Source organism: Glycine max, chromosome 6 (assembly GCF_000004515.6).
Source record: "Glycine max cultivar Williams 82 chromosome 6, Glycine_max_v4.0, whole genome shotgun sequence".
NCBI lineage: Eukaryota > Viridiplantae > Streptophyta > Magnoliopsida > Fabales > Fabaceae > Glycine > Glycine max.
This window is the reverse complement of record NC_038242.2, coordinates 34,036,130-34,060,168: the sequence shown is the minus strand read 5'-3', so window position 1 is coordinate 34,060,168 and position 24,039 is coordinate 34,036,130. Positions and strand designations below refer to the sequence as shown.

General features: G+C 31.8%; 1 pseudogene; it reads right to left on the bottom strand.

Annotated features, from left to right (window-relative positions):
* The window catches only part of LOC102663034 (uncharacterized), a 29,325-nt pseudogene extending 5,664 nt beyond the window's left edge, over window positions 1-23,661 (bottom strand).
* Window positions 23,662-24,039: the final 378 nt, after the last annotated feature.

Below are 24,039 nucleotides of genomic sequence, written 5' to 3'. Positions count from 1 at the left end.
TTTGTTTTAAACTCTTATGTTTCTTCATTTGATCATCTCTATAGTTGTGCTAATTAATTATTTTATTATGTTTAAATTAAGTCGAAATTTGCTCCACATTGGTCGTGGATGAGGAGTTGTGGAACATGTTTTTACTTGTTCAATTTGCTTGAGAGTGTTGTATCAGGGTTGAGTAGGGTCAAATTAATTTCACACTTCTGTGACATCCTTTATCTCAACATGCATATAAATGAACATGGGTAAAAAGTTTACATTCACTTCACTGGTACCAAATAAAACTTCTCAAAAACATTTTTGACTCAAAACAAGGTCGTTCATGTTTACAAAATAACTCAAGTTAAGCAACAAAATAAAACAAAGTAAAATAACATGTTTGGAACGTCATGCAATTAAAACAGAAACTCATGTCCTAATGTCAAATCCTATCAAACCATTGTGTTTCGGCGTCCTTCAGCAAAAGGTTCCTTAAAACAATTCACTTAGTCATCTTTTCCCACAAATACAAGGTTTGAGATCATCATAGGATCCAAACATAAACAACACATATGGAGTGAGTCATCACATTCCTTAACGAATAGAGATAAACAAAAACATACACGTATGATATAAAAATAACAATAATATAATTATAACAACAATATAGGTATAACAAGACTCAACTTTGGCACAATTCATCTCACTTCATCACTCAACACATAACATCACTTGTCCTAGGATTTAATCACAAATCACATTCCACGCCTTCATGATTAATCACATATTCAAGACAACACATCTCAAATATAATACCGCATCTCACACTTATACAATTCATTACACACCATCACATAACAAGGCACAATAATCGTTAAATAGGTATTATGCAACAAATACACTAAGACTCAATCCTATATGCAATGTGGTACCATGTCAGTGAAAAACCTTGTCGGGCGCCTAAGAGTACATGACAAGACAGATCACATACTGGTCACTCTTACTAGGTAAAATCATAGGAAAATTAGTTAGGGTCACATTGTTTTGCGAAAATGATCTAACCATGTGGGATCGACATAGGCTTAAAGGAGCACTCAAACTGGGTGTATTTACCCCCAAGGCCTAGACCTCGAAGAGTCCATCAGGACCTCTCCAAAGAGTCCATCAGGGCCTTTCCCTCCTAATTCAGGTCCAACCTAAAAAATATTTTAACACACAAACTCTATCTATGAACTATACAAAACACACGACTCCTCAATTGTTCTTTCGTAGCACCTCAAAGTGATTCAATTTGTTAGGTTCCCACAGTGGATCCCATGATAATACTCGTCGTGCATTATAGTCGTGTAATTTTACAGTTCATAGCTCACAACTTAATGCACACAACATCTCAATACACGTGTGATCTCACAATTTAACACATACTCAACTTGTGACTTATACACAGTTCATCACACTTTCATAATCCCAAAACATCATATTATCATGCCTCATGTATCATACACATATCATACAATAATAATATTAATATGTTATGTTCATATGAATAATCATCTCATTAAAAAAGCATTTAAAATCATATATGTACCACTAAAGTTTAAACTATGCAATATATACAACTACTCAATTGTTTTCAAAATTATTTTAATTCGACATGCCTCTAAGTGATTCAACTCATCGGGTTCCTATAGTGGATCTCCTAAATGTGACACCCTCTACCCCGACATATATATAAATAAGAAAACATATAAAAATACGGAATTTAATTAAATCACTTTTATTCAAATCACGTAAACAAATCCACATGGGTAAAAGGGTCATAGTTGCTTCACTGTTATCAAATAAAACTTATTAAAAGCATCTCTAATTCAAAAAAAGGTAGTCCAAGTTTACAAAAGAACTCAAATTAAGCAGCGGAATAAAATAAAGTAAAATAACATGTTCAGAACATCATGCAATTGAAACAAAAACACATGCTCCAATGTCACATCCTATTAGAGCATTGTGTCTCAGCGTTCTCTAGCACGAGGTTCTTTAAAGTCATCCACCTAGTCATCTGCTCCCAAAACACCAGGTTCGAGATCATTATAGGATCTAAACACAGACAACACATAGGGAATGAGTTATCACATTTCTAAATAAAATACGAATAAAGAAAGACATAAGCAAAATACATTATAGAAATATTTATCACCTAGCTCAACTTAATACAATCCACGTCACTTTACCACTTTATCATTTAAAATTTATTTTTCCATGACCAATCACATTACACATGAATCACACACTCGACTCAATACGTAACAACACTCATCGATTTCATAATAAACAATTCACAGGTGTTATGCAACAATTATACTAAGACTCAACTTATATGCAATGTGGTATGATGTTAGTGAAAAACAACACAAAGGCGCTTAGGAGTACATAACAAGACATGCCACACAATAGGTATGTCAAGTCACTCTCACCAAGTAAAATATAAGGTGACCAGTCAGGGTCACTCTATTTTGCGAGAAGTCTCCAACCATATAAGATCAATATAGGCTTAAAGGAACACTCAAATCGAGTGTATTTACCCCCAAAGCCTAGACTTTGAAGAATCCGCTAAGGCCTCACCTTCTTGATTCAGGTCCAATCCCTAAAATAACTTTTGCACGCAAACACTGCTCATGAATTATACAATACTCACAACCTCACACTTGTTTTCAAACACATTTAAGACATTGCACTACAATTTAACACCTTAGGTTCCTAACTTGGAACCTTACACTTTCTTTTTAACACCTCACACATAAACACTTTTCTTAAGGTAAATACCAGTCAGGTTATTGTATAATTCACAATTCACAGCACAAGTAATATTACATCAAGTATTAACCAAACACTTACTTGTAACCATATCCCATGTCCACAATTTAGCATCTCACAATGTCACAATCCACCATCACATATTCACGTGGATCTCACAAATTGACACATGCTCAACTTGTCACTTATACTCAATCTCAATCACAATTTCATGATCTCAATATAACAATTTATCATGCCTCATGCATCATATACATCAACTCAAATAATTTTGAAAATCATATCATAGCAACAGTATAACATCTTTTGTGTCAATTAATGAATAACAATATAAAATCTATGTAGTATACACACACTAACCAAATCAAAATAGTACGTATAAAACACTGAAATGCACCCTTAACTCTCAATTAACCAACTACAGAATACACACACACACGCCCCCCCTCCCCCCCCACACACATAATATAGTTAACAAATAGATAAGCATTGTATAATAATAATAATAAAAATATATCTAACTTCAAAGATTTTAAATATATTTACATGAAACAAATATATATATATATATATATATATATATATATATATATATATATATATATATATATATATATATATATATATAACATGTCAGTATACAAATATATATAATATAAAATAATATAAGTACATTCCAAAATATGAATAAAACAAACAAGAATATATACTTACTACTCGTAGATAAAATATTAGCATAGATTCTCTAATCCTTACGTGACTCAATTTCAAGCCTTTATAATATATAAATAGTATGACAAAGATACTAACACAAACTCAAGATGAGTCATTGTCTTAATTTCCTTATTACTATCTATTTGCGTATAAAATCAACAAAATAATATCCAATCAATGCCTACCTTTGGTATATTTGTTTTGCGCACAAGGATAACAAATATACAGTCCTGAGAATTTGCGAATGATTACAAAAAAATTGCTGCAACACTCAAATATCTCATTTAATAAAATACTCAGGCCATTTTAGAAATTTAATTAGAAAAAACCCCAATTTCTTGGGTTCACACTCAACACATCAATTTTACTACAATTTTGGATCGAGACATCAATTGGTCCGTAAAACATAGTCAATTCAAGATTAAAAGCATAAGAACAAAACTGAATTTCATAAAACAACCCAAAATAACCCAAAATTGATCCTCTAGGGATCCCTACAAATGTTCATTTTGATCCCCAAGCATGAGTAACCCATCCCTTATGTCTCTAGTGGTTCGCTAAGATTCCTCAATCTTTTCATTTGGTTGCTCTGTTAGGGTTTCCAAGCATTAGAGAGAAGGAAAATGGATTCGTGGAGCCTCAATTTTACTGTCTCCGTGCAAGGAGAATTTCTCTCTCTACGAACATTAATTCGTAAAGAAATATCATAAATGTAAAAAATGACCTAATATGTCTCTATTTATAACTATGGTACTCTTAATCTATTATTTACTCTATTTTCTTTATTCTATTATTTTATAAAAATGAACTATGTTTTACTCTTTCATTGAATAAATAACCAATTAAAACATCCTTTTAAGTTCATACTTATATTGTTTGAATATAAGATAATTATCCACAACTCTTATGTTGATCACAAAAACCGGTTTGCCTATTAACTATGTTTAAAGCTAAGGTAAACATTGGATCATTGCTTAATCTTGACAACTCGACCTCTGCTAAGTAGTTTGACTCTCTAGGGGACTATACAACTCCGAATTGGGTGAAACCAATGGAATTTGTTAGCTAACATCTAGGACTACAACTTTTATAAAGATCACAAAACCTAATTCAATCATTTTATTAGTCATTTTTAGGATACAAGTTAACTCACGTTATCATGAAAATAGCACGGACTTAAAACAACTGATTTTCAATAAGCACGGGTGGGCTCTCATCAAGCACAGTCGTGCTTCGCAAAAAACCTCCGTTTCTTGAAGCAAATGAGGCATAATTCCGACCTCAAAAAACACCCAAATTCAAAAATGAATAGCACAAAACATGTGATCACATCAAGGGGAACAAAACCCCTCAATCAATTTTGAGAAAACATGCAAGAATCAAGAATTTTTGAATTTCTAGGTTTCTAACATTCAAAGCCAAACACTCAATTAAACCATTTGATTCACATCAGGACATCAATTGACCTGTCAAACAAGAGAAATTCATAGTTATAGTTGCACAAGCAAAATTAAAACGCATAAAACACCCGAAAATTAATCCCAATTTGATTCTCTAAGGATCCTTACACATGTTCACTCTAACCCCAATTGCAATAAACTCATTCTTTACCTCTAAGCGGGCTCACGTGTGTATTCCAACAACAATAGTGACATCTTTAGTGGTTCCTTAAGATTCCTCAAGCTTTTTCTCTAGTTTCTCTGCTAGGGTTTCCAAGGGTTAGAGAGAAGGAGAAGGGATTAGAGCCTCAATTTCATTGTCTCCGTGCAAGGGGAATTTGTCTCTTTACAGACGTTATTTAGCACATCCTAATGGTGGAAATGTGAAAAAATGAGTTCCAAAGGTGGTACCCAAATTTCAAGATGATCCAATGGTTAACGTGTCCAAGATCATAGTTTTACTAGAATAGGTTAGGGTGTATGCGGGAAAAAGAGTGGATTTTGGGAGAGGAAGAAGGAAGAATGAATTTGGGAGGAAAAGAAAGTGTAGAAACATATCATAAATGAAAAATCTGACCTAATGTGTCTCTATTTATAGATAAGGTACTTTGAGCTCATTATTTACTCTATTTTTCTTATTTTATAAAAATAAACTCTATTTTACTCTTTCATTAAATAAATAACCAATTAAAACATTCCTTTATTTTCTAAGACATCATTTTACTCTATTTATTTTCTAATACTATGAAACTCTTATTTTAATTAACAAAGAACCCTTTTCTCTCATTTATTTAATTTTTAAAAATTCTATTAATTTTAAATAAAACTATTTTTATTTATTTTACGAAAAATAGGGTGTTACAACATCCAAGGTATCTCTTTCTGTGATGTTTGTTTGTGTAGAAGCAAAGATATTTTGATGTTTTGATGATGCCAAAGGATCACACGCTTCTCAAGTTTTATTCAAGACAAGAATCCAAGAATCCAAGAAATTCAAGATATATGATCAAGATAATCACTAGAGTCTTAAGAAGGAAAATTCCAAGTTGAAACAACAAGAGGTTTGGCCAAAGAATTTAAGTTAAAATGTTTTTACAAGAGATTTACTCTCTGGTAATCGATTACCAGAGGATGTAATCGATTACCAGTGGCAAAAATGTTTCCTGAAATGCTTTTAAAATGTTTTAGAATACTTTTGAAAACATGTAATCGATTACACAAGTTTTGTAATCGATTACCAGCTGTTGAAATTATTTATAACTGCTATTAGAAATTTGAATTCAAATTTCACAATATGTAATCGATTACACTTGAATGGTAATCGATTACCAACAGTCATTGAACGTTTTATAATAGTCAGAATTCAAATCTTAAAGCCTGTAATCGATTACACAAGTCTTGTAATCGATTACCAGAAGAGATTTTCAAAAATAATTTCCAAGAGTCACATATGTTAAAATGGTTTTTGAATGGTCATCAAAGGTCTATATATATGTGACTTGGAACACAAATTTGCTCAGAGTTTTTTTGAACAAAAAGTCTTATCCTCTCAAAAGCAAAATTGTCTTATCCTCTAAAACATTCCTTGGCCAAAACACTTGCAATTTAATAAGGAATTATTTGAGTACTTCATTGTATAATCTATCTCTTTCAAGAGAGATTTCTTCTTCTCTTCTTCATACTTCTGAAAAGGGATTAAGAGATCGAGAGTCTCTTGTTGTAAAGCATCTAAACGCAAAGGAAGGGTTGTCCTTGTGTGTTTCAGAAGGTGTAAAGGATTTGTGAGATAGTGGAACTCCCAAGCGGGTTTCTTGGGGACTGGACATAGGCAACGGACTTTGCCAACCAGTATAAAAATTGTGTTTGCACTTTCTCTTCCCTTAAACTCTTTTATTTATTATTGCTTATTGTTTCTATTTAGTAAGTTTAATTTGAACAATTATTTAGGAATTCATTTTAAAAGGAATCTTGGGACTTGGGTTAAAATCAAGTAGAATTTTTAATTGGAGAATAATTTGTGATATCTTAATTCAACCCCCTCTTCTTAAGATATCTAAGGCCACTTGTCCAACAATTTGATTTGATGCTTGTTTGACTTATAAAGGATGTTTATTAAGGGTGGTCAAATAAACTGTTTCAACTGAACTAACTGCTAAATTGAAGTGAAAAATTAAGCTGCTTTTATTAAAAAAATTGAACCAAACTATTTTGTAATTTCAGTTTTAGAAAACTAAACTATTAGATAATGACTGAGTGCACTTGTTATTATACTCAACTATTGGAGTTAAAAAAATAAAAGAAACAAGGAGGGATTGAGAACTATTTTTGCAAAATGTGTTGCGACAATACTTGAATTTTCTCATATTAGGCCTCTATTTACAAAAAATATCCATTTTCTCTTGATAATACTTGATAATACAAAATGTGTTGCGACAATACTTCAATTTTCTCATATTATGAATGATCTGTTTTCTTGTTTGAACATGAATACACTTAATTTATTGAAGTTGACATTTATGGCTTTCCTCTTCTTATGTGAATGCTATGATTTTTTGTGCACGGGAAATGCATACTACTTCATCATATATGGCAGGATTCTAACTCTAGAGTACTGTTTACTTCAGTTGTTGTCTTTACGAAAATATGAGAAATAAAATTCTATCAAGAAAAGTTATGTTTGATCTTGTACTATTTCTAAATATCACTTTAGTTTAGTTAAAAATGTATTTAATTGTGAATTTTTAAACTTTACTTATATTTACTAGTTCAGTTCAGTTTTTTATTATATAAACAATTAATTAAACTTTATAAACAATTCAGTTCAGTTTGGTTTTAAGATTAAGTAGTTTAGTTTAGTTTTTTTTGGAATTGTTTGTTAATTTAGTTCAGTTTGAGAGAGAAAACTAAACTAAACTGAATCTTGAACAACCCTGATGTTTGCTATCATAAGTCTTATAGGAATAGTTCATCAACTGAAAATGAGTTTCTTAGTTTCCTTCTATGTTTTTTTTGTATTTTTTCTTTGTTGATTGATTTAATTTATATTTAATAATCATGGGTTTCTTTTTAATTTCTTTCTAGCTGGAAATTAAGGAATCAAGAAACTCACTTGAACTTCAATCTCGTGCCTAATTGGATTTTGGAAAGAAAGGGATGAAGTTTTAATCAATGGTTGTTCTTTTTTTCCCCCATTTTTTCCACTGCATCTTTATTTTAAAGAAAATGCAAGCTTTTATATATAAGAGAACCTTTTTTTTAAAGTCTTTGTGCTTCTAGCTATTTAGTTAGAAAACTCCATTTCATTGGTTGAGTTATGATTTCACATGCCTTAGTGACTAATTTAAAAAGTGATTAATTTTGTCATTAACCTTTTTTAATTGTGAGTTGATGATTGTTGGGAAGATTTAGTGAGATAGTGAGTTTGAGTTTAAAGAACTCCATTCCAGAAAATTTTAAATTTGTTCAAATTTTAATGACAAAGTGTTTGAGTTTAAAGAACCCCCCAATCATGAGAAGAGTAATTTTATCGTGGTGGTACCATTGTTGTTTCTTTGGACTATGAGCTTTGTAAGCTTAATTCATTGAGGTTGTTTATATAACAAATACCAATCTTATTCATTATATATATTTTTTTCTCATTTATGGTATTATATATGATGTAGCTCCATGAGGAGCTTGTAGGCCTTGGATCTTCTTCATCAATGGAGTCCTTTGCTTCTTGAAGTTTAATGGCAGCGGAATGAAGAAGGAAGAAAGATGATTGGAGACGCAACTTCAAGGAGAAGATGAGTCAAGAAGAAGCTCACCACCATAGGAAGCCATGGATAAGAGCTTGAAGGTAGGAGAAGGAGAGAAGGAGCACATAACTTTGTGCCTCAAAAGAGGTATGAACTTTGAAGTGTAATTCTCAAATGATCAAAGTTGAAAAAATGCACACACATGGCCTTTATTTATAGCCTAAGTGTCACACAAAATTTGAGGGAAATTTGAATTTCTATTCAAATTTTACTTGAATTTGAAATTGAATTTGTGGAGCCAAATTTTGGAGCCAAAATTTCACTAATTATGATTAGTGAATTTTAGCTATGGTTCAGCCCTTTAATCCAAGATCAAGTTCAAGATTCTCCACTAAGTGTGCTTAGGTGTCATGAGACATGTAGAGCATGAAAGACATACACAGAGCGTGACTATATGATGTGACAATGGGGTGTAGCAAGCAAATGCTCACCTCCCCCTCGAAAATTTAATTGGATTGGACTTCTCCTAATTCTATTAAATTTATTTTCCAACACACACATCAAATATTCACTTAATGCATGTGAAATTACAAAACTACCCCTAATACAAAAACTAGTATAGGTGCCCTAAAATACAAGGGCTGAAAAATCCTACATTTCTAGGGTACCCTACCTACATTATGGAGCCTACAAGGCCCAAAAATAATGAAACCTTAATCTAATATGTACAAAGATAAGTGGGCTCATACTTAGCCCATGGACCTAGAATCTACCCTAAGGCTCATGAGAACCCTAGGGACTTCTCTTGCATCTCTGGCCCAATCTTCTTGGAGTCTTCTATCCAATGCCCTTAGGGGGTAGGATTGCATCAATTATGTTGAAACAAGCTATCCTAATCGGGATAATCGATTACAAGGAATTAACAATTGATTAGCAAGCTTGTTTTCAAGAGAAAAAAGTCACTGTGAACCATTAAAAGATTATCATGGGTTTGTAATTGATTACAAGTGTTTTTAAAAACTTAATTTCTCTGTGTGTGAATTAATCGATTACCATTTGGTTGTAATCGATTACAACAACCTACTAGAAGCAAATATGATAGACTACATGTAGGATAATCAATTACCAATTATTCATAATCGATTATATCGAATTGCAATGGGAAGATTGTGATTGAAATAATTGACTACCAACTTATTTGTTGGATCAAGTGGCCTCGGAATAATTAAGAAGGGGGGTTGAATTAATTATTAACGTGTCTTGACTAATTAAAAATATATCATTCTTAATGTTACTAGATTCAATTAGGCTTTTACTACTAAGTTAAGAAAGTAAAGAACAGAAATAGAAACTTAACCAAAAGTAAAAGCGATAATTAGAAGTACACAACGGAAATTAAAGAGTGTAAGGAAGAAGAAGACAAACACAAGATTTATACTGGTTCGGCCACAAACCGTGCCTACATCTAGTCCCCAAGCAACCTCCAGTTCTTGAGATTTCTTTTCAACCTTGTAAAATCCTTTACAAGCCAAAGATCCACAAGAGATGTATCCTCTCTTGTTCTCTTTGAATAACCAAGTGGATGTACCCTCCACTTGTGATCCATAAGAGATGTAACATCTCTTGTTCTCAGTATAACAATCCCCAAGTAGATGTACCCTCTACTTGTACCACAAAGGATGTACCCTCCAATGTGTTGGGACAAAAAATTCTCAGGCGGTTAGTCCTTTGAATCTTTGTAAGGGGAAACAAAAAATATCCCAGGCAGTTAGTCCTTTAAAATCTTTTGCTTAAGGGGAAGGGAAGAATCAAAAGAATTCTCAGGCGGTTAGTCCTTTGAATCTTTTGTAAGGGAGAAGAGAGACAAAAAAGAATTCAGGCGGTTAGTCCTTCTGTTCTTTTGGCAAAGGGAGAAGAGAGACACAAAAGAATTCAGGCGGTTAGTCCTTCAATTCTTTTGGCAAAGGGAGAAGTGAATGAAGAAGAATATCACAAGTTTTTTTATCAATGAACTTTTCTTAAAAGAGAAAGGATTGAACAAAAACTTTTAGAAAGATGAAGAGAAAAGAATCAAAAAGATCTGTAAAGAACTTGTTATGAAACTTGTTGAAAGAGATTGTAAAATGTTGAAAAAGATTGATTGAAGGATGTTGAAAGAAGATGATTTGAAATTCATGCCATGGTCACATATTTATAATCTCTTGATGACTCAAGTTAAAGTTTGTGACTCTTGGCAATTTCTTTAAAACTAGTCACCCTTTAAAAATTGTGACTCTTTTAAAAACTAGTCACTTAAAAAGTTGCGACTTTTAAAAAAAAAATCTTAAAAAACAAGTCACTTGAAGAATTGTGACTTTTGGAAATTTATTTTTTGAAATCAGTCACTGGTAATCGATTACAATCAAGGTGTAATCGATTACACATCAACAGATGTGACTCCTCAGTTTAAATTCTGAAAATCAAAACATTTAGAAGCTCTGGTAATCGATTACAAGTATTGTGTAATCGATTACACAAGTTTAAAATGATTTGAAAATGTTTAAACACAAGTTGTGATTCTTGAAATTTGAAATCTTAACATTTTAAAACATTGGTAATCGATTACCAGAGAGTAAAACTCTTTGGTAATGATTTTGTGAAAACTTCTTGTGCTACTCTATGTTTTGAAAAACTTTTTTAGTACTTATCTTGATTGAGTCTTCTCTTGATTCTTGAATCTTGAGTCTTGAATCTTAATCTTGATTATTCTTGAATCTTGATTCTTGAAGCTTGGTTCTTGAATCTTGAATTGATTCTTTGACATCATCAAAATAACCTTGGAAGGCATTGCTTCCACATTATTGTGATCTATTACCACGATCTGGAAATGAATAAAAAGGGGTATATGAATGAAATAATCGATTACTAGGGTTTGATGATCAATTATGGCAGTTATACTTGTTTTTATTATAAATACCCATATTGTTTTTTCCCTAGTGTGACTATTTTGCGAGATAAAATTACACATATCAGTTAAGAAGAGTCTCTTAGAGGATTTACAAGGGATTTTCTTTGAAGAAGATCATCTTGTCAATATCATGCATTCAACATCATAAGATGAACACCATGGATTGAAACTTGAAGATTTTCCATCTACACAACTAGGCGTTTTCATTCCATTTCTTATTTTTCTTATCTTAGATTTTGATCTTGGTCAGGGTTAGCAACAAGGTTGTTGAGTATTAGGATTTGGCTCATAGGTTTTCTCTTGTATGGTTCAAGGGAATAAGGGTTGTGATAGAGATTTGTTTGTGCATAGCGTTTGTAAAGTGATTTTTCTATAGTGAATATTATAAGGTTCTTAGAGAAAACTAGATGTAGGTTCTTTTGAAAATTGAACCAATATAAACCTTTGTCTTGATTCTCTAAATTCCTTATCTTGTTATTGAATTGATCTTGATATTGAACTAAATTGATATTGGCTTTTGTGATTGGATGTGCCATTAAAACTCTTTTTTTGAACAAGAAGTGATTGTTTTTCTTAAGCAAGATTATCCTTGTGATAAAAGATTTCGAGGAAAACCTTGATTGTTCAAGATGGTATTTGGATTTGAATTGATTTCATCAAGAAAATTCAAAAAGTTGTGGAATCTATTCATACCCTTCCTTTCTAGATTCCCACTCCAACTAACATTTCCAAATAGGCATAATGAGAGTGAGGAAGACAAAGTGAAGAGTGAAGAGGTCTAATTGTTTCTCTTCAATCTCTTTCGATTTTTTTTCTTGTCTGAAACCCTAAAATTAAAAATCAAAATTACATAGAGAGAGAGAAAAAAAAGAAAGAGATGATGTGAAGAGAATATAAACTGTATCCCTTTTCTTCTTGTCTGAAAACCCTAAACCAAAAAATCAAAATCAAAAGCATATATAAAGAGAGAAAGATTCATAAAAGAAGGGGAGATAGTGAAGAGGTGTAACCAAAACCATTTCCTAAACCTTTGTTGGTTTGCCCTTTCTTCTCCGCTTTACTAGAGAAAGTTAAGGAAGAAAGTATTTTTATTTCTTTGAAGGTTTTGCTTTAGCTGAGAAATAGACGTAATAGAGTTTTCTCTTAAACAACCTTTCTTCTCTCTCGATTTTTTATATTTAGGTCTGCACCGAGCCATTTTGTAATTAGAGAAGAAGTTAGTGGATGACTGGTGGAGAGAAGAAAGGTTGAGTGTTTGTTTTTTAAATGACATTGTGCTTGATAAAATTTTGGGCACAATGATAGTTTTTTTTTCCAAAAAATTAAAAAAATGTTTTGTCTGTAGCTAAAAGAAAGGAAAGTATAAGATTAAAATAACCCTATATTGGATATCTGTCTGAAAACTAAGGAGGCTAATGATGTAATTTCAATAGCCTAAATAATTTTTTATTAGAAAGTAGAAGGCAAAACAATTTTTTTGATCATCCTTTCTTTCAACATAATTTGTTCTGTTCTACAACGTCTATGTGTTCTTCGCTCACTTCTCTTCGGTCAAGCCTACTAGCCTCGACATGTTCCTTCCCCCCGACAACTCCAACCCCATCTATCGCTTCTCTCTTTCATTTTTTGTGTTTTTTTTTTCAGATATGAAATTTCGCTCCATCCAAATCCAAGATCTGAAATTCGATCCATTGTCACCTTTGACGAGGAAGGGGTCACTGACAACAAGTAGTTGTACCACCTCTCCATGACCCATGCCTTCTTCAATGACAACAAGTTACAATTACTTTAAGGGGTCCTAAGATTAACCCAATTGCACCCAAAGACAATAGCATCTGGGTAATTTGGTTCCCATTATTTATTGTATTTATTTTATTGAGAAGATTGGCTATGGTGGTTAATGGGGTTTGAAGAAGATGAAGGAGGTGAGGGAAGAGGGATTAAAAAATTTGTGATGTTTATTTTTCATTTTGTGATAGTTTTTAACTATCAGAAATTGTATTTTAAAATTTAAATTAAAAAATAATTTAACGTAGGTTTAGATTCATTCAATTTGAATTTGATCCAAAAAGTGATATATTATAATTTTTTGAGGACGGAAGACGAACAATTTTTTTTTTGTAAGGCCTAAAAATGAAATTTAGGTATTTTGCAAGAACAAAAAAACATATTTTAGCTTTTATATTATTATGGCAAAATTATATATTATTTAATTCGTTGTTGTAATATTTTTAATATAAATATTTTTTTCGTTCTTTCTCTATTTTACCTTAACTAATTTATTGAATATTTTATTTAATATAGAAAATATATTTAATATATAACACTTGGAGAAACATTTTGTTTTATTAAAGCAAGTACAAAATTTTATATAATTCATGGGAGATGGATAATTTAACTAAAATCACATTTAACATTTAAATTATTATGATCAAATTATATTTTTTTATTAATTTTTATAATAATTTTTAATATAAATATTTTATCTATCTTTCTTTATTTTGACTTAACTAATTTATTGAATATTTTATTTTATTTAATATAGAAAATATGAATGAAATATAACTAACTGAAATGAACATTTTTCACATAGTATCAAGGAAATCTTAATTTGAAATAACTCATAGGATAGACAATTTTCTTAAATCATCTTAAAATTTAAATTACTTGAAAGAAATTATGTTATATTGTAATTTGACAATTTTGTAGAAATTTTACTTACATGATTAACAAATTACAAGTTAGGTATAAGTTAGGTATGTGGCAATTCACTTTGGTTGGTGTGTGTTTTTTGAATATTGTTAATCAAATCAAAGAACAAAGACAAGTAGAAAAAGAAAATAGAATTGCATTTCTAGGAATGAATGTGAATACTTATTTGAAGACAAATTCACTTTGGGTGCTTTTTTCTTTCTTGGCACTAATAATTTTTTTTACTGATTTATTGATGTTGCATATGTAGCAAGCAAGCACAATTATGTCATTATTTTGACTAATTATTTGTCACATCTATAAAGAAAGATTGACATATATTGCAAATAACTTCAACTTTTTGTGTTATGCCATCAAAAATTAAGCTTTTCTTATCAACTACTCATTCATAAGAAATTAATAATTAAGTCTCTTGATTTTGGTTGCAGGAAAATGCTAGTGGAGTTGCTTGAAGTAAAATAGCAACTAAAGCCTGTGAACAACCTTAAGCATGTCTTAAAACAAACTACTTTGGAACCAAGGAATTGGCCAAAACACTTATTCCCTTCTCCAGCTTTCGGCCTTGCCAAAAATTGTCAATGTTGCATCATCTTTTGGAAAGCTAGAGGTATATATATATATATATATATATATATATATATATATATATATATATATATATATATATATATATATATATATATATAAAAGTTATTTTTGCTTATGGACCTTTTACCCTGATTTAACACTACTAGAAAAGCACTTTTCTAAGTCAGTTATTTTTGACTTTTTAAGACGGTTATGAGTCATCGTCAGAGCATCCGTCGTAAATTTTTGAAGATTTTACGACGACGGTTTCGTAACCATCTTAGAAATTCAATGATTCTAAGACGGTTATGACACAAAACTGTCTTAGAGTGTCATACAAACTAAGACGACTTTTCATCAAAATCCATCTTAGTATGTATGACATTCTATGATGATTTTGTGTCATAATCGTCTTAGAATCCTATACTTACTAACACGGTTATACACAAAAAACCATCATAGAATGCTTAACCTTCTAAGATGGGTTTGCTCATGACATTCTAAGATGGTTTTTGACATAACCGTCTTAGAATGTCATACATACTAAGACGAGTTTTGACTATACTCATCTTAGAATTTGAAGCATTCTATGACGGTTATGCAAATAACTATCTTAGAATGTTTCACCTTCTAAGACGGTTTACAATCACAATCGTCAGACAATTTTTTACGTAACCGTCGTAGAAGATTTTTTTTTTTTTTGGTTTTCCAGGTATTTTACAATTATTCATATCCATCATCAAAATTCAAGTACGTTTAAGGTTAAATGTTGGACAAATAATGTATGTTAAACATACAATGCATTTCGTTATGCATGAATCATATAAGTTGTGAAACACCTAAAATCGTATTAATTGAGAAAACTTCTGCTATGCAATTTTTATTGTTGACATCTGAAAAGAGTATACAAACTCGAGTAACATATATGTTAAATAATTTGTATGTACACCTCATTCATAATCGTACGAATGAAAAACATATGATCTTTAAATTAAGTCTATCTTACTTTATTCTACACGGCCATCACAAGAAGCTGACTTTGGAAGTTGCTCTAAGATATTTTAAAATCCACTTCACAGCATTTCAGTGCTCTTTTCCTGGTTTAGCCAAAAATCTACTAACAACACCAACTGCATGTGTTATGTCTGGTTGTGTACACACCCTTTGCTTGTTCAGTACTGTAGAGGTTGTGCAACATGTTGAACAACTCTTAGTCGCATTGAATATTTCATGGGTTGTGTTTCCCCTGATTTAGACACATGGCTACATTATTTCACACCATAAAAACTCTAGTGTTCGGCATATAAAGTATCACTCCAATTGCACAATCATAACAATACAACAAACAAAATAGGATATTAGAAGAGACAGGGAGCAAACTTCCTGAAATCTAGATATATGCACATAAAATTAGTAAAAGATTTATGTTATAATGTTTGGGTAACAATGTAAAGACTAATTCTACATTTCAAAATTAGTACTATTAAGAAAACATTGCTTCCACCATCCAAAATTAAATTTGGAAAGTGAACACTTCCCAATGCAGCATATTCACATATAAGTCCTTATAGAGATAGATAATTGTTTTATAGGTGCCTTCTTGGTAATTTTACCCTCAAAATAATGTTTTATATAACAATATTCCAACAAGTTATAGTGAACCAAATCTTATAAAAGCAATTGCCCTCTATATTACTTCTATGTTTACAGTTTATTACTTCTCTTTGAGAGAAAAGAATACTTCCAATCTAATTAAAAGCAATTTCTAAAGAAAAAGAGAAAAAATAAATTATTAATTAAAAGTTAGTCATGTGATAATAATCATAATATGTTGTACTAGCATCCTCTCTAATGTCCTAAGATTATCCAAGCCCAAATGATAATCAACATATAAAAAAAGGACAACGTCATGAAAATTCCAGAAGGAAAACATTAGAAATTTGGCAGCTTATGTACTAATCAAGTAAGTTGAGCTAACAAACCACAATATTAACCCCACAACAAACCAAAAAGCAACAAAACCATAAACCATAAATTTAAGACATAGTCATCAGATGTGCAACACTTAAAGGAATAAAAAAATGCATCAAAGGAGCTATTACAATGAAAAAGGTGCTTTACAAGTGTTTCATTGGGCATATATTCCGCCAGAAGCAACTGATCTTGCTTGTGGTAGGTGAATTTGCCAACCTTTGGTTACAAAGCTGACCAACTATTCTTGCTTCCTCCTGTAGTTATGAAAAAAATTGTTTTCAATGATTGAAAGTGGAAAGAAAAAGTCGAAGGTGTATCAACACAACCCAATGCACACCATTAGCTTCACAGAAACAATGAAACCTAAAAATCTCAAATTATTAGCAGCCCATTGAAAGAAAGTATGTACAGATACAATTTTAAGCTTTAGGCATACTTGCATGTTACAAATACTATAAATTGACCAGACAACATGGGAAGAGTATATAGGATAGTCTATTACCATATAAAAAATTGGATACAACATAAAATTTACCACAGATGGTTCACTGGAAAAAAATTTACCAGCATGTTATCTACCACAGACGGTCTACATCTATACCATGTGTTTGAGTAATACAAAGTACATAAATAATGCATTTGAGCAATGCAAGGTCATGAACACGAGAATTGAGAGTTAAGAGCAAGGTAAGTAACCAATAGAGGCAGGTGAATTTACCAAAAACTGTAGAGCATGTGGCCAAGCATTCTTATTAAACCTCTTAACATCAATCCTCATTTGATTCTCCAGCTTTCCTTTATAAACTACAGTTGGATCCTTCTGTCCATGTTCAGATACAATGTTCTCGACAACAAAACCAGATGTAGCATTCTTGAGTTGCTCAAGTGTATATTCACGGAATGTAGGCCAGTTACTGACCTCATTACTATCCTCAATTTCTGGAACATAAGGTAACATAAACATATATCATATTTCCTTATAATTACCTGGAACTATACAATAGTTTTGAATATGACTTTACCCACCAGCATCTGGAGTTTCAATAATAGATGCCTTAAGTTGTGAATCGACACAGCAGGGATGAGTTTTGAGCACCGAATACCCATTTTAGTAGGATGAAATCAAACGTCAAGTAATGAAGACCTCTTCCACTTTTAGTGATGCGCCTTGACTGAAAATATTTGAAAATGACAACTAGTCCAATCAGATCCACCAGAACTTCATCAACCCTATGCACTGTCACAAGACACCTTCCAAAGATAATGTATCTGCAATGGAGCCAAAATTGTATGTGAATCACTTCATAAGCTTTGCTTAAGTGAAGGTAAAAGAGTAAAGCAACAAAAGTCATTTTGATCTTAGCACAAATTATGTGTCAACTAATAAATAATTATTACAAACAACCAACCAATCGAATTTTCATAAATCTGTAGATACTGTACTTGATTTCCAGATTGCAAGAAACAAGAAACCTTTGGAAGGAATAAGTAGCTGAGAAAAATAACAATCAATAAAAACAAAACAAACCTAGTCTTTATTTGAACAAAAGAAAATGACACTTGTTTCCCTTGATTCTGTAAGGTACCTTGTCACAACATAGTTTCCAGTACATGTCATACCTCTATGCAATGAAAATTTTCAACTTCCATGTTGCAATGGTGCTGACCCACAAACAGAATATTCCAATTCCCAAACCTTCTGTAATGTAAACTTCACTCGATTCCATGAATCATGATAAATAAAAAGAGCCATTCTTTTAATTTTTTTATAATTGTGGCAATATCCTTTTTTGTAAATTTCTGTTTCTTTTAGCAGCACTACCACTTGAAGTTGAGACGTGCTCAAAATTCTATTGTTTTATATTGTGATTTGCATACTTCAAAAACAATTTAATTCTACTGGGCTACTGGTATGTTGTTTATTTAATAATCTATATGTATACTAATGATAAAGGAAATATCCCTTATTTGGTGTCCACATTTCATTGGAATGTTTTACCCTTAAACTACTTCTTAAACTTTCAAATTTTTCTTCTAACCTATAGTAACTTCCCACTCCTATATCATTAGTTTTTTTGTCACTTTTTTATTAACTGTATTTAACTTTTGTTTTTTGTTTTTTCATCTATTATTTAAAAAATTTAGAGGCACCAAGTGTCTCTCTTCTCCCAGTGTTAATAAAAATGATGCCTATGTATCCAACCAAAAATTTATAAGACAAAGCAAACCTTTTATAAACATAGACAAGGCTTAAGAGGGTATGCAGAAAAGAAAAATGCACAAGAGGTAACATCAACAGATAGAATCATGGAACTGAATGCTTACTTGGATTTGCATCAATCATCATCTTGTTTTGCTCGATCAAAGAGAATGATGGTAAGAAATATCACATAGAAGTAAGGCAAAAACTGCAAGTAAAAAAAAATCCAGCTTAACATTCTTCTCCAAACTTCAACTTGTACAAAGAGAAAGGGACCCTTACATGATTGAAGAGAGCTGGGACTGTCCAGAAGAAAGCTGCCAGGATTTCAGGGACATAACGAGATGGACGAGATAATCCCCACCTACAGGCACCACAGTAAAAGTGAAATGATTATTTTATAATGCAGAAGTGTATTCTAAGCAAACAACATTACGTCAAATATAAAAAACCAAGAGTTACAAAAATTAAAAGCCCCCTATGGTTAACAAATAACATTCATATCTAAATGTAAACTATCAATATCAACTTTTTATAGAATTATGATCTATTTTAAATCAAATGTCCAGAATCAGGCCCAATAAGTGGTGAGCTAAACTCCTCAACCGGGGAGAGGAGGTAGGTATGGTTTCAACTTTTCAGTAATCATATAAAAATTTAAGTGAAAGCTTATCATCTAGAGGTTAAAAGAAGGCTTCTTTTAGTTTCCCCAGAAGTAGTAGTATATGTGACCTCTATATGCAATAGTATTTTCAGTATGTCTAGCTTATGTAGGTCTACTGGCAAATATTTGTGTAAGCATTCGAATTTGACACACATTCAACAAAAAATATGGTCCAAATGAAATATACACAGCAAATACTACGTATTTACACCTTTGATGGAGCTTTTCCCTAGACTGTGCCTTTTCCATTTGTCCTATGAAATAAGCAATTCCAAATGACATACAATCTTGTTTTCTGTCATAAACATTCTTTTCCACTTGCTTGTGCTGAAAATAAGCACTCCTTACAATTACCTTTGTTGTTTCCTCCTCCCTAGTTTTTCCTTTAGCTGTGTCTTTGACATTTGTGTGCCCATGCAACCACAAACACAGTTTATGAATTGGCTGCCTGGGCTGTTGTAGTACTGTATGTTCAAGGATTTTCTTCTCTTCACCCACCATAGACAAATCATTCAAACAATGAAATGAATAACTAACACATGTAAAGGCATAAGGGATTACATTTTCCCATCCAAAGCAAACCATCAGATTTATATCTTACCATGACATGGAGACTTTGTAAATTTAGAAATGCTTGTGGCACAACTATATCCAATCTAAAGAAAGAAAGGGAGAATATGTTAAAAATATATCTAATTCTCACTACCAACAATAAGTATAGTTTTCATTGTTATAGTTCTATATTAAGGCAACTTACATGGCTATTAAGAGGAGGGACACTGCCCCAATTATCAGAGTCAATAACCGATGCAGTAGAGTTCTTTGTTTCATTAATAGCAGTAGGTGACACCCAAGGAGCTCTGAATTTCATTTTTGCTTCAAGAGAAGCAAAACCTTTCATGGCTAAGGAAAAGTTACTCTAAAGAAGAATAGAAAAAAATCCACTAGCTACAAGTGGTATGTTGTAAAGAAACATTGAGCTTAAATGCCACCAAAATTCATTGCCTCAACTTGACTGTTTTAAATGTTATATAATCTTGAATGTAAATTTTTAGAAAATTGGTAAGTAAAGCATCAATAGCATCAGGCAGTATCCCAGTGAACCATAGAATGCTGCCCTGCATTCCTCCCCTTTAAACATGCTAAACATATCAAAATCAATTCAAGAAGAATGCTTTGTAGGATACAAAAGTACCTAGTTAAGAGATTTTTCTGCACAGGCAAATCAATCTTTTTCTTTGCACTTTCAGAATGCGTTTTGAATTGACTAGTTTCCACAATTGCTCATCTGGTTGCAAGATTCTCTCCCTTCCATTTAAAAAAAATGGACTTTTAACCAACAGTACCCTTTAAACAAGGGTTTAATTGAAGGAGAATACATCCATGTATACTTCTTAAATGCTTTTAACATTTATTAAAAAGAAAGAGGTGACAATCTATTCATATTTGCTCAAAACATGTGTGAAGGTGATTCTAACTCCCAAGAAAACCTTGTACCATGCACATTTATGCAAACCAATGGCAACGGTTATAGAGCAGTAAGAACATTCTTTTCAGTTGTTGTCAATCATATTCCTATCATTTTCAAAATTGTTTTTTTTTCACAATCGTGCAAATTGTCCTTAATCCAAAAATGAACAAATGAAATAAGTCAAGTTATTTTGACCAACACATGCAAGAAAAATAGAGATATTTCAGTTACTATAAATTTATTCTTTCACTTTAACAAACACACACTTCTTGAATGACTCTTCATAAAAGGGAGGCACAAAAACTCCACTATATCTCAGGTGCTTAAGAACTTGATACATTTCCATTTGTATCAGAAATACAAAAATTTCATATAGAAAGATTTACATACAAGATTTAAAAGATATAGATAGTTAAAAAAAAAAGCACTTTAAATCATTTTTGTTATGTGTATAGATGTAGACCTAGCTGCTTTAGTGAGTTTAAATAAGGAAAATGAACAATGATAGTTAAATAAACATGCTTGTTAGTTTTTATGGTACTGAACAATCATGTTTGTTAAGTGTATCAACTGCACTTACCTTGTCATAACTTCTAATTCTTTTAATGCTTGCATGGGCCCTTTTGAGACCCATACCTGGCAAGGATTGCAGATAATCACAACCACTCAAAATACACATTTGAAGAAGCATTTGCCTGTTGAACCCTTCAAAACTAAGCTCCTTATTCATTTGTAGCATGGAATACTGAAACTGAACACCTTGACCAAACTTGTCCATTCTAAAGATAATCTAAATTTTCAACGAAGAACCAGGCCAGCCAAAAACCAGTGAGTACATCAAAGTAGGAATAAATATACATTAGTATAGAAAGATAACAAAAAATCTATAGCTTAAGGCACTTGGTAAACTTACTCTTGGGCAACCAAATGGTATAAGATCAGAGTCTTCTATTATAATTGCATCAACTTGTTCACTAATTGCCAAGAATGTCATTTGGGCATCTGCCTCGTAAGGAGCAACAATATACTGCAGGTTCTCCTACTTCAATACCTTCCAAGAAAAAACAAGGTTAAGTATTTAGTTGGGGATGTAATGTAATTATTGTATCGAATATATTCAAATGAAATACATATGAGATACACACATACACACACAGACAACAACCAGACCAACTCTGATATATTGAACTCCTTTTTACCTGAATTAGTTCACATGCAATTTGAGGTGAAATATCAACTACTTTTTAGTAGCACTCATAAGCAGCAGCTGAATTTCCATCCAACTCATGTTCATTTTACCTCAATTTCAAAAACAGAAAAGCAATGAAACAATGACAAACAACAAAGACAAACAAGTGTGGTATTTAGAACATAAGCAGAAAAATTGAGCAAGTCAAAATCAGTTTTGAAGCATTACTGCTATTTTCAACAAATTGTGCTTGTGAATAAGAACCTCATGTAGACATGAAGACATACATGGAGATAGAGCTGAAGAAAGTTATTGTTCAAAATTGTCAGCTTATGTCATTTGGATAATTGCCCTACATGCAGACACACTGTACACTGAGGAAGTGAAATCCCACAAAAGGAGAAACTAATGCAAATGCAGACAGCTGCTACAAGCACAACATCAAATCCTTCTTTGAATTTTGAAATTAGATAACTCACACAGAGAATCAAATTAAAAGAAAAACAAAAACTGTTATGACTAGCACATTAAGCTTCTTATTCTAGTCAATGTAAGACTCATAACATAGCCACCTCATTTAAGAACTGATGTTTACAGAGGCTTCACACTATCAACAAAAACCCTGCCTGATAATAGACCCTTTTCCTCACCTATCGATATTTGGTACATTACACCTTAAAGTCCATGAATGCAGCAATTACAAATGACAGTCTCAATCCATGAATCTAATGTGAGGTTAAACAAATGTCAATTATTGACCAAAGTTGTTTATAATGTTCACAATAAAGTGTGTCATCAACGAAAAAATTTCATCCTATATAATCTAAATCATATTTAACATCCCATTTTTTCAATAGCTAAAAAGTATGCTACCCATTTCTTGCAAAGTGTAGTGATGGCCACCACGTCTAATGCTATTTCATTAGAAAACCACTACAAAATTAACAACCCATGACATTATTAGTAACGACCGCAAACATAATTGAACAAATATTAACCAAACTAACAATTGAAATTTATGTTAGTAAATATACCGTGTTCCATTCATCCTTCAAACCGCCAATAACTATGCACCACATCCAATGCATGACATAATATCCACACTCATAGCCTCCGATTTGAACATGACTCTAAATTTTACAATGAAAATATATTTAACATTCAACCCATAGAAAGTTACAAATGTCTTCATTGCAAACACCTATTGATTAAATAATTACTAACCTTTGGTTCAATCCACTGAGGTGCAACTTGATCAGACATACCTTCGAAAGTACTGGTTACAAAAATTACAAAAAAAACATATATATCATGACAAACCTTGTCATAGTCTGAACAACAATTACACAATAAATCAATTATAAATTTGAGGAGAACCTGTTAATTGCAGCTTTTATGTTAATATCAGGCTTCTTCCGAAAAGAACAAAACCAAACAACAATGTTTTCCCTTGGACATAGAACAACTAGTTGCCAATGTGCCCCAAAGTCGACAATTATAATTAGCTACTTCATAAACCAAATATTTTTAGAAGGCATTTACAAAACTTGAACTTACTGATTCAAGTAAGCTCCTAAGTACAGTTGTCGTTGCGACTCCTTGACCCATGTTTCAATGTAATGTTGACATTGTTGACGTCTA